This window comes from Pelodiscus sinensis, chromosome 1, assembly GCF_052426305.1.
Source record: "Pelodiscus sinensis isolate ZL-2025 chromosome 1, ASM5242630v1, whole genome shotgun sequence".
Classification (NCBI taxonomy): domain Eukaryota; kingdom Metazoa; phylum Chordata; order Testudines; family Trionychidae; genus Pelodiscus; species Pelodiscus sinensis.
The window spans coordinates 200,445,582-200,457,983 of record NC_143052.1 but is presented as its reverse complement, the minus strand read 5'-3'; the positions used below and the strand labels follow the sequence as shown (position 1 = coordinate 200,457,983).

Sequence of the window (12,402 nt, the reverse complement as noted above, 5' to 3'; positions counted from 1 at the left end):
TTTAATACGAAAACACGAATGCAAAGCTGCAAGCTCCAAGGAGCAGATGAAAGCAACGAGCGGACTCTCTGCAAAAGATTCGTTAGAAGAAATTAATGCTGCAACAAGCTCTGAGGCGAGCTTAAACGCAATACCATAGTTCGTCGGTGTTATATCAGCCACTGGTGTGCCGCTCTCCCTCCCCCTCTCCCCCGATCCTACACACATCGCGTCGCGGAAAGAAGAAAGGAAGAGAGAGAAAAAGAGGAACGTGAAACCTCCGCAAATATCGCCCCCGGACTCGCTTCACGAACATCAAATACACGTCTCATATGCTGCGCAGACCAGCCGCGGAGTTGGCGAGGGCTTGAAAAAAATAGACCTGTCTGTCCTTCCCTGATCAGCCTTTGATAGCAAGTTCCCATCCTCCCTCTAGTTTTCTTTCCACTAAAAACTAGGTTTAAAATGAATAAACTTCTACATCAGATTGGACCCCACATCAGCAAAGAGCTTTGAACGGGTAACCACGGTGACTGCCTCCCCCACTCCCCCGCGCCGTCCCCAGCTTCAAAGAACAAAACCCTTTTGCGTTCTCAAATCAACACGAAAACCTCGCGCAGCAGCCCCTATAAAAATCGTGTTCAGAGTCCACCCTTTACCTGGATGTGGAACAAACAGCGCCCGAAAGCCCCAGCCTTTCCCCTGTTTATGTGGCTATTCCCTTGGGCTTCTCCGCCAGCTGCCCTGGCTCGGAGGGGAAGCAGAACCAGAGGCCACAGGACACGTGCCCCCCCCCCCCCCCCTTCTCTGGGGAGCCAAGCCGCGGCGTCTGCCAGAGGTGGGGCTTTCACAGTCCTTTCCAGCGCGGAAAGAGACACGACGGGAACCCCCCACCTCCTCCTTCCTGCTGAGGCGCAGACAGAGCGCGACCGGCAGCTTCCCCTTCGCTTACCCCTCCCGGCCTCTCCGGGGGCATCTTTACAAGCCAACTGCCTCCAAACTTCCACTCCGCGGCCCCCGCGCCCGCCAGGCGCGCCCCAGGCAGCCAGCGCCTGCAGCCTGCCAAGCACCGGCCCCGCTCGGCTCGCTGCCCAGTGCGTAGCTTTTGGCCCTGCCACAAAGGCCGGCCGGGCAGCCCTCGCCCCCACGACCCCAAGGGGGGAGCCGAGGCGGGCCGGCAGGGAGCAGGGCCGGGCTGGGGCGCACCCCAGAGCCCAGCCTCAGCGGGCCGGAGGCAGGGACGCAACAGACTCCGCGCAGCAGCGAGGTTTTGAGCAGCACTGACCTTGTGCTCCGGCCGGGAGAGCAGCCGCGTCGAGTGTGAGCCGCCTGGGTCCCGGGGCTTCAGTCCCCTCCTCTCCCCGGAAGGGAAGCGCAGTCTGGGTGGATGCAAAAAGTTTGCTGCTCCCCTCCCCCTCTCTCGGGGCGTGTGGCAGTGCCGCGGCGCTGCGTGCCGCGCGGGGGGCCGGCGAGGCTGACAAGGCAGGTGGCCGCGCCGAGAGCTGCCTGTGCTCCGCCGCCCGCCAGGCTCACTCGGGCTGCGGGCGCTGGGCTGGCAGCGCCATGTTGCTAGCTTGCTCCGGGCTGGGTCCCCTGCCGGCGCCGGCCGCCCTCCTACATCGCGCTCTCGCCGCGGGGCCGGCGTCTCCAGTGGCCTGGCCGCGGCTTTGTGTGTGTGGCTGGGGATTTAATCCCCCTGCGCCGGGAAAGCCGCTCTTCCTCCCCTTGCCGCTGGGAGCCCGGGCTCCGTCTGCTGCACGCTGCGCTCCCCTCACCTCCCCCTTCCTCCTCCTGCTCCTGCTCCAGCCGCCGCCTCCCCTCCCCCCGGGCGGGCGCTGCGCTCAGGGAGCCGCCGCCAGCAGCAGCAGCAACGCCGCCACCGCGCTCTCCCGGCGCGAGTTGCCCCCGCCCAGGCTCTTGTCGCCCCTAATGGATTCGCTTCGCTCCCTGCCCCCCCGGGCCGCTCCCCGGGGCCGGTTCCCGGTTCCCGCCCCTCCGGGCTGGCGCGCGGCCCCTCCCCCACGCAGAGCTGAGGGCGTCCCGGGGAGACTCCGCGCTCTCCTCAGCCAGCAGCGGCTGAGAGGAAAAGTGTCTCCCCCCCCACCCCCATCCGCCGCGGCCCCCGCCCGCTGCTCCCCTCGCTCGCTACCCAGAAGGCCAGTGGAGAACCGCAATTACCATAAAGCGCCGCTCACTCCGCTTTGCCGAGCTGTCAAAGCCCGGCAGCCACTCGCTTAGGCAGACAGCGCCGGACGGCCCCAGCGCTGCCTGCACCCGGCCCGCGCCGGGCGCTTCCCCGCCTCGGCCCCGCTCCAGCGAGCGGCATAGGCCCCCCGCCGCGCAGCTCTTAGCCCCTCTGTCCCCGGCTGCTCCAAGTCCTGCTCCCGGCGCGGAACCTCGGGGGAGCGGGGCAGCCCCCGTTCTCCGAGAGCGGGGTAGGCTGGGCGGGGGGAAGGGACGCTCTTTATTCCCTGCTCCACTTGTCAGCCTCCCTCTGGACCCTCGCTGCTTTCTCAGGTGAGGGGACACCCTCCTCCCCCGGGAAACGAGCTCTTCCTTCAGCCGGCTCCCAGCGCCCCTGCCCCAAGTGGCGCCCTCTTTGTTCCCCTCCGCGCCCTCGCCTCGCTCACGTAGGGGAGAGTTTGCTTTGGAGAGCCCACGGCTGTCCCATCCCCAGCATGGGCTTCATTCTCAGCCACACGCTAACCCCCCCCCCCCTCCCCCATCCATCCCCTGTGTTTCCATCACAAGCGTCCGCCTTCCGCACAGCACAATACAACCGCATTTTTAATTCTCATTCGCAATCCTGTTCCAGTGGCAGGCTGTGCTGAGCCCGGCTCTGCGAAACACTCACTTCCCACTTCGCTCCCCCGTCCCAAACTGTGCCCCTCGCCCTTCAGCCCTTGCCCCCCGAAATGCCTTACCCCATTGCAACCCTCAGCTAGCTTGTCTTTCTTTCTCAGCACACTCCACTCCGCTGGACTGCTCTACTTAGCCACACATGTCCCTTCGCCTTCCCTTTTTTTAAAGCATCGTTTCTCAACGGCTTCCTTTCGGCGTGGAAATGCCACTCTGATTATAAATCTTTGCCTGATCCAAGCCTGGAACCCCTTCACGCGTTTTCATTCACAGCGTGTGAATTGTTTGGAAATAGTGGGGCGGTGAGGTGGCGCTTGAAGTGCCCAGTTCTCTTTTTCTGGATCGTCTACCGCTGTTTTAAGATTTCTGCATGGGTTTGGAGCCATTTAATCGCTGGGTTGGTGGTTATCTACTGCATCTATTTACTTTGGCAGCGCAGCGTTTGGCTCAGGCAGCTCAGCTGGTAAATTTCATGTTCGTAACGCCCGACTTGACAGATACTCATACATTTGGTTGCTCGGCCTTAGTATAGTTATATAAAGGTCTAGCTGAAATTAACATCAGAAGAGACTATAGCATAGCCCCACCCGCATTTAAGGATGTTTAGGGGGTAAATCCTACTCTTTTTACACACACGCACAATCCTTGGAGCCAGATACCAGTCTCAAAGAAGTGACCTGGAATGTTGTCATTGCGTCTAATGGGAAAAAAATCAGGCCCTTCTTACTATTGTTCTTTGTTAGTTTTTTCCAGAAAGAGCAGGGCTAATCTAGGAAATGTAACCTGCTGTATTTTTCATCTCTATGTTGAGGATTCAGTGTAAAAAAATATAATAAAGTGTTTAACTTCCTGCTTCTGCCTACTCTTTCTCTGGCTTAAAGGCGCCTATGTTATAAGGGCATAAAATGTAATGGTTCCTAACGTTTATTTTGCAATGTCAGGAGGGACTTCTCTTTTAAAGATGGAAAAACCGAAGTTCCCTAAAGAAGACTGGACTAAAAAACAGTTGAAGTTGTGGATTTGCGTTATTAACTCTGTTTTACCAGTAGATAAAAAAATAAAGTTCTGACAGAAGAGCTAGCATTCTGTGAGATTTTATTCATGCTGCTTTAGCTTTCCGTATGTAACTATTTTAAAATATCGTCCCTTTCAAAGCAGAAGTGAAATATCAACTGTTTGAAACCCGAAACTCTAGACAACAACTGAATTGCTTTGCCTTGGAACTTCTAAAAACAGCTGATGCAAATGACCCTCCCCCCTTGAATTTTAAGCAGTAGGTAGAGACGAGCTTAAGTAAGAAAACAGTTGCAAGTGTCTCATACATTTACATCTGAAATGGTTTCCCCTGTGATAAGAAGAGTTTGCAATCAAACAGTGAAAAAAGTGTATATGTTTTATTCTGGGTTTATGGGGTTTACATCTGAAAATTATCCTCCGTGTTTTTTTAATCTCCGATAACAAGAAGAAGTACACCTGGCCTATTACCTTGTAAAGCTATTTTTTATAAAGATGTTTTAGGGCTAGACATTAAAAGTTATTAGACTGCACACACGTGAGTTACATACACAGAGTTTGAGGAAAGGCCTCTGGTATTTTTGTTCCCCCTGGGAAAAGCCTAATTAAATTGCTTTTTTTTTTTTTAACTTGAAAAGTAGGACTGTAAATTCCCCTCTCCTAGCGGGAAAAAGTAAACTGAGTAAAGTCTGATGTTGGATCCAGGTAATTCTCTGTTGAAAAAATTATTTTTCTTTAGATTCCCTGATTCACAGTATATATCAAATGTAAGTATTGTATTGAAACAGTTACCCAGACCTTTGGTTTTAAAAATGCCCTGTGTCACACAACTATTCTGTTCAAATTACCTTGAAAAAAAGACCAAACTGATCCTCTTTATTTTTAAAAGTACTTTCTTTAACTTTGTTCATTATTTGGAGGAACAGAAACAAGTTTGTTCTTATGTCCGCTTTATTGTTTGTTTGGTTTTTTTTTTTTGGTGTGGCTTTGTTGTGTCCCCCCTCCCCCGTCCCAAAGCTTTTCAATTGGAGAGTGGGAGATGTGATCCACACTTCCCTGTGAAGCCATTGGAGCTACAGTTCAATGCCTTCACCGGGTTGGCTCGGTTCTTCTGAACACACAGGGCTACATTTCCTTCAGCAGATGAAGGCAACCCCTTGGTAAATTCGGAGCATAGTGTTGCCTGCAGACTATCAGGCCGCCTTCCCCCTCCCACAAGCCCTTAAGGGAGCTGACCTAGAGGTCAGGCTGCTGTACAATGCACTCAGTGAAGGGAGCATTTCAATGAAAGCTTAGCCTTAGAGAGAGCGGCCGTACACAGGCACTGGGGTCTTTGCGCTGCTGTTTTTATAAAGTACGGTGAGAATGCGTTCACAAACACAACTGTTCCAATAACGTTAAGCACTTAACAACCTCGTAAAGACAAATCCATTGCTAACGGTAAAATGGGACTTCTAACATGAGGCCTTAAAAAGGCAGTCATTTCACTCCCTCTTTAATTTACCTGCTATTCCATGAATCACAATAGTACAAGTAATACCTTATTCTGAAATTTGTATGTACCTCTGCTATCACTCGCTTCTAGACTGGAGGGTTACTGGTTAAATAAAATACCACAACTCAAAGAAAAAATATGGCTAGTGCAGAGGCCTGGGACTTCAATCTCCATGTGCCTCAGTTCTCCATCTGCAAAATGGTAATAACAAATACTTCCCCACCTTACAGGGATATTGTGATAAGGCATTAAATAATGTATGTATTATGCCCAGATACTATAATAATTAGTCATGAAAAAGCCTACAAGTAACATTACTATTCCGAGATTTGAATTGCCATGCCAGGGTGAAATCAGACCTTTTTCCTCACCAATTCTGTTATTAATGGTAGCGAAGAAATCTAAATAACAAAGCACAACAACCTTCAGTCAGCCTTATGTAGGGTCTGCAGTTCCTTCAGGCCTGATACAGTGCCAGCATATTGTTACAAATCCTACCAGCTCTCACTGAAATCAAAGAGATGTTGCATATTACAATTACTATAATGGTATTTGGTAGTACAGGCCAATTATTTTCAGATTATATCAATTTTAAGTTCCTTATGGCTAGCATCTGAAATTATAAGGGAAGTGACAAAAATAGTGCTCTGCACCTCTCCTCCACCCAATAAAATAGTATTGATGTTTTTGACATCTCCTAACTACTCATCTTAACTAACAAGGAGAGATTCAGTTTTATAATTTGTGTTTCAGGTTTGTGTCTGATTGTTTGGAGCCTCACAGTTAAATGCCCCAATAACAGCTATTATAATGGAAACATCTGTAGCCTATATAGATCAGAATCATACATGCTTAGGTTTTGTCAATGTTGTGACATTCATCCAGCACAGAGAGAAAATATAAAGTTGAGGCTGTTTTTCTATCCCTACTTTACAATATTAAGGAATCAAGCCCAGCAAAAGAGTTTGCTTTTCTCAGTACATGGCACAAACCAGCCACCCCCACACAAAAAACCTGTGTAACAAATTAATTTAATAATTCTCACCTTTCTGAAATACTCCCCAGTCACTAGACCAGTATTTCTACCCATCCATTGTCTCTACATAGACAGTTTTATGTATTATGTACCTGATCAGCTGCTTGAATGGATACATTACATAAATATATGTGCTTCTTGGACAAAGAAGACTGTCCCTTCAAGTTCTTCTTTTTGGAATCATACTGAAAAAGCAGGAGTAATATCTCCAAAACCAAACCAATATAGCAAGTGAACAGTAGCCACCTCTTGAAGTTTAATATCTCAGCCATTCTTTTTGTTTGCTTGGTTCAAAACACTAGAACTAGTTAGGGAAGAAAGGCACAGATGAGCAAGTAGCTTTTTTTCAGCAGGCACACCGGAGAGCACAGTCCTGCCTGTCGCTTCTGGGGTGCAGGGGAAGCAGCAGCATGCCCGCCCCGAGGGGGAGGGTTCACCTCCCCGTGCTCTGACAACTAATCAAGGGGCAATGTTGACAGGTTCTGAAAGGACTACTGTCTGAAATCCTGTCCAGTTTTCCTAGCAGGGAGATGCAGCTGCGAAGCAGGGCCCTGCAGAAGAGGGGGCAGACGGGGGGGGGGGGGGGGGGGGGAGGAGAATTCTTAAAAGGAATAAAAAAATAGAAGACACTATTTTAGTTTTACAGCCCCTTTTATACTCTAGTTCACAAAGCAATGATCTAAATATTGGTAGTGTACGCTGAGTGTGCATGCAGACACAAACTCCTACGGAGAGAATCTGAGCAATCCACTCTAATCGCTTGCTAAAATGTGTGTTTAAATTAAAGCCGTTTGTGCCTCAAGTATAAGTCTGCAGTTAATTTTTGCAGTTGGTTTATAAACCCACCATGATGGGTTTTCTTACTGGAAACACTGACAGGCCCTTCAGTATGTACCAGGCATCTCTGTAATGCACAATACACAGCACTTGGAATCCCAGCCATTAGCGGCCTGCCTGTGACACAGACAAACGACCAAATATCCACCAAGCTCCAGAGTTTAAATATCATACAATGGAAGGGGGAAGCGCCATTATTTTAAAGCATGTTTTTGTAGACACTAGCTTGTATGTTAATAATTTGATACAGTCGGTGAATCACCTCCAGTTATCTTTTTTTCAGAGGAGGAGAAAAGCAAGGAGATATAAACCTGGTTCTGAACAGCCAGTATAATTCTGCTATTAGTTTCATAAACAGTCAGTTTATTCTATCTATTTTAGAGGTGACTGTAAGTTCACACGTTAGAATTGAACACGAAAGCGGCTGAACGTATTGAGGCCTCCACAGTCAGTCGAATGCACCATTGAATCGTCCTTGTGGACTGACTGGTATTAAGTGACTGGATTTTCAGTTCAGCTGAAAGCCCAGCAGCAGCAGTTTTCCTAACTTGGATGCACACGTATGAGATGGAAACGTGCAGCCTTAAAGCAGGGGGAAAGCATAAGAGGATTTCTGTGTTTATACAGCGAATAGCTCCAAGTTTTTAAACAGACCTATTTTCATGGAAGATACAGAAAGATTCCTTAGTCCTGTACTTAACACTTTGCAGTGTTTAGCAATTAAGGCAAGAGGGGGATGGGGAAAAATTAAGGCACTTTTTTCATCCTACAAGTGTGAAGAATAACAGTAAGATGGGACCAAACATTTGTTTACAACCCCCTAGCAATTTTGAAATGTCACCTCTTATCTCAAAAATGTTCATTTTGAAAGAAGCTTCAAAACGCCAAAGTAAATAAAAGTATTATGTGTTAAAAGTGTCATTCACAACTACATTTCCTTCCACCCGTTGGTTACTATAGCTAAAACCAAACAGTAGCTCAGTCAGTAAAGATTTTCTTTTAAATGTGTCTGTTGGAAGCCAGAATTATTCAGGTAATTAAGTAGATTAAACTATTAATAATTGAGATTTACTGTGCATTGGAGCTCTAGTATCTCAGTGTAGTGGCTGAGAACAAGCCACACTTCTATTTTAGTAGTTAAGGAACTTGTCTTTGTTTTACTAACCACTCACTGTGTTGAAACTAAACAGGTAGCTGCATTTTGGGAGGGTCATATAACAGTGTCAACATATGGTGATTGTTAATACAAAATAAGAGCCTTGACTGACTTTTTACAGACCTTTTTGAGGTTAAAAGGGGGGGGGGAGCCATAGGACTGGCTGGAGACTGAACTAGTGCAGGAGTGAATTTAAAAAAAGTCGTTCACAAATGAGAGAGCTTTCTTAGATTTATACATCTACAGTTCTACAATTCCACCCCATGTGTATGCTATCTGCTTCTCATTGGAACTAATACAGGCAGCTTGTTACCTCCACATTCCCCACTGTACGTATATCCCCAAACACCAGGGTCTGGAATGTAGAAGGATATGCAGCCCCTTTCTTCAGCAGGACAGGCCCAGACACACAATTCTCCATTGTAACTTTTGGAGACTTGCAGCACATCCCAGTTCCATAGACCAGAGGTGAGGAACCTTTTTTGGGTCTAAGGCCACTGACCTAAAGAAAAAGCAGTTGGGGCCACACACAAGTGTGGGGGGAGCCCTCACTGTGGCCCCTGACTGAGAAGGGGGAACACACTCCCCACATTCCCCTCACACACCAGAGCCTGGGGGGCCCAGCCTAGTAGATTTGGTATGCTCGAGCCCCCAGGGGTGGCAATATGGGGGCTGGAGCACCAGCTCAGATCCCCAAAGCTGGAGGGGTCCTGAGCATTGGGCTGGATTCAGGAAAGCTGAGGGCCACATCTGGTTCCTGGACCTGAAGTTCCCCACCCCTGCTGTAGACAGTAGCTGGACATACAGTCCACACCACCAGACACATAGCCATAGGAGGACCAGGCTGGCATATGTGGTGGTCACAGCATACAGCAACTCCTTTCACAGTGACAGACTGGGGACATTTTTAATCCTTCGACCATCCCCTCGGACCAGACTTTAAATCCAGGAAGACACACACACAGGAACACCCCTTAGCCAGACCCAGGTGCCTCCTCCCCTTCCCACACATAGGAAAAGCAGGGCTTTGCCCCAGCATGAAGACATCTCCCAGCCAAGGCTACAGGGCCTGGGCCTGCAGTGACTCTCAGCCTTTATAAACAAGGAGAAATCCTATGGCACTTTATATAGACGAACAGATTTATTGGCACATAAGCTTTCGTGGGCAAAGACCCACAAAAGCTTATGCCCCAATAAATCTGTTAGTCTATGAGGTGCCACAGGACTTCTAGTTGTTTTATGCAGATTCAGACTAACACTCCTACCCCGCTGATACTTCTCAGCCTTTAGCAGCTTCTTCACTTCTCTCCCTCCCGCCTTGCCCCCCAGGGGGCAGCTCCTTAAAGCTGGCTGAGCCCAGGCAGACAGCGCAGCAATAGCTCGTTCCCCCTCCCTCCCCCACATCCCTTCCTGGCTGCCAGCGCACACACGGAAGCACAGCAGGCCCGACCGCTGAGTAGCCCGCTAAGGCAGTTGCTGAGGGCTCCGAGCTGATCTCCGTGCAGGGAGAGGGGAATTCCCCGAGGCCAGGCGCGGCCCCAGTCTCCTCCTCCTGCCCTTCTCAGAAACCCGCCGCAGTTATTTTCTCGTAGCAAGTGGGTCAGCAGCTGATGACAAAAAATAAAAATAAAATACAAAAATAAAAAAACCCACCTCAATAAGCCCTACGCGATTAGTCATCCCCAGAGTTCCCCTAAGTCACTGCCATTTGGCAACCCCCCAAACCTAGCCGTTGGCAGGGTCTGCATCCCCCTTTACCCCAAGCACCTTCGGCTACTGATCTTGGGTCCCGGGACTACTGCGACCGAGGAGAAGGGGGGGACAGGGCGTGTTGGGCCAGGCTCCTTCCTCGGCGTTTCTCACTCAGATGATTGCGAAGCGTTTTATCTTCACAGTCACATCAGCAGCTAACCAAGCTCGGCGGCTGCAGCCCACACGACTCTGGCTCCCTGCATTTATCCTTCAATAAAAGCCGATTCCTTTATTAGAAACAGGAGACTTGTCTCCTACCCGCCCCTATCAAATCCCAACTGGCAAGGCGCAGCCGACACCTCCCCCCTCCCTCTCACACACACAGAGCCCGTGGCCAGAGGCAGCCCACACTCCTCATCAAGTCCCTAACTAGGGCCAGCCAACCCCCCCCCCACACAAAATCCCCTCTTGCCAGGACCAGTCAACCCTCCCCCCAAAACCCTTCTTGCAAGGGCCAGCCAACCCCCCCCCCACACTCCCCTCCCCCCCCCTCCCCCCAAAACCCCTCTTGCAAGGGCCAGCCAACTCCTCCCCCACCAAATCCCCTCTTGCCAGGGCCTATTCGACCCCCCCCCCCCCCAAGTCCCGCCTTCCCAGGGCCAGTCAACCCCTCCCCCATCAAATCCCCTCTTGCCAGGGCCAGCCAACCCCTTTGCCCCCAACCCGTTCTCCCTCCCCCAAGCAAATATCCCTGCCAGGGCCAGCCAACTCTCCCCCCGCAAATCTCCCCCCCAGGGCTCCATCCCTGCCCCCACCAAATCCCCCCTCGTCGGGAGCAGTGGCTGCCCCCATCTAATCCCCCCTCACCAGACGCAACCCACACGGCTTTCGTTCCCTGCATTTATCCTTCAATAAAAGTCGTTTCCTTTATTAGAAACAAGGAGCTGTCTCTCCCACCGCCTATCAAATACCCCTCGGCAGGCGCAGCCAGCACCCCCACGCACCCCCCTCCACACGGCGCAGCCCCCCCCTCCTTAAAAAATTCCCCAGCAGGAGCGGCAGCCACCCCCTTCACCAAGCGCAGCCAACACCTCCCTCCCCCTTCTCTCTCGCTCTCAAATCCCCCATCACTAAGCGCAGCCAACCCAACCCCCTCCTTCCCCCGGCTCAGCCAACCACCCAGCAAATCCCCCTCTCCAAGCTCCCCCCCTCCCGCTCTTTAAATTCCCCACCCACCACCCCCAGGCAGCGGCAGGTCTGTGAGGCGGCCGCGCACTTGGCTTGTGTGAGCCGAAGCTGCCGCGCGGAGCCGGCGGCGCGAGGCTTCCCCGGGCCAGGCAGCGCTGAGGGTGCCCGCGAGCTCCCCGCCCCAGGGCGGGCAGGCTGCCAAGGCGAGGCCGGGCTGGCGCGCGCTGCCTCTCGCCCGGGCTTCCGCGCCTGGCTCCAGTGGAGGCAGGTGATGCGGCCAAGCACAATGCGGGGTCTGAGCGCTTGGGAATGAAGCGCTGTTCAGGGGGCTGTGGGCGGCGGTGTCCGGCCGCGCTGCCGACCCAGGGCGGTGGCTCTGGCCTAGAGGGACCTCCCCGGCCACCAGTCCCAGGGTCGGGCCCCAGAGCCGGGGAGGTCGCAGCGCGCCCCGCGGGGAAGGAGGCTGCAAAGAGCTGGCAGTAGCCAGCGCGGGGCCTCGGCTTCTCCCCTCCCCCCCCCGAGGAAGGAGCGTGAAGCTCTAGGGTTGCAACGCCGGCCCCGCCTGTCTCTGCTGCCCGGCGGGTGGGGATCGCCCAGCTGCTTCCCCGCGATAAGGTGCAGGGTGTGAAAAGCGAGAGGAATCAGGGGCCCGGGCTCTCCGCCCCGTTGTGGGAGGCGGTGACCGCGCAGCCCACCCCTGGGTGCGGCAGGGCTCGGGCTCGCCGGCTGGGCAAGGCGGGGCTCCCCGCGGGGGCTGTTAGCTGCAGGGAGCCCCCGGGCCTGGCTGGGCGCTCTCAGGCCGGGGCAGGCGTTGCTTTGAAGCGAGCCAGGGCTGAGCGCTGGGATCACACGAGCTGCTGGGGGGAGGGGGGTGCTGCGGGCTGTGTGGGCGCGGGGCTGGGAGGGCGGCCTCGCATGGCTGCCTGCTAATCGCACGTTTTCCGCTGCTGAAAAGAAACCGAGAGACACCGTGGCCGAGCGCAGCGCTGTGTGAGCGGCTGTGCCAGGAAAAGATGGCGCTGCCTCCCCTCCCCCCTCAGCCCAGCTCGCTCGCTCGCTTTCCTCTTCCTCCCCGCCAGGCCAGCAGAGCCGGGCACGGTTCCGAGCCCCCTTACTCGGCCGGACCCCGTCAGCCTCCCAGCGTCC

At 52.7% G+C, this 12,402-nt stretch overlaps 1 protein-coding gene across 9 annotated transcripts in view; it reads right to left on the bottom strand.

Annotated features, from left to right (window-relative positions):
• Window positions 1–12,402, bottom strand: part of BCOR (BCL6 corepressor) — a 107,236-nt gene that overhangs the window by 74,645 nt on the left and 20,189 nt on the right. For 2 of the 9 annotated variants that reach the window (XM_075913232.2, XM_075913238.2), the window contains exon 1: window positions 1,265–1,979. The exons of 2 other annotated variants lie outside the window; for them this stretch is intronic. The gene's annotated coding sequence lies outside the window, so the exon portion shown is untranslated. Of the gene's footprint in view, window positions 1–638; window positions 895–1,264; window positions 1,983–12,402 lie in introns of those variants that run through there. 5 more of the 9 variants (XM_075913237.2, XM_075913187.2, XM_075913234.2 and 2 more) reach the window with 5 other exon arrangements.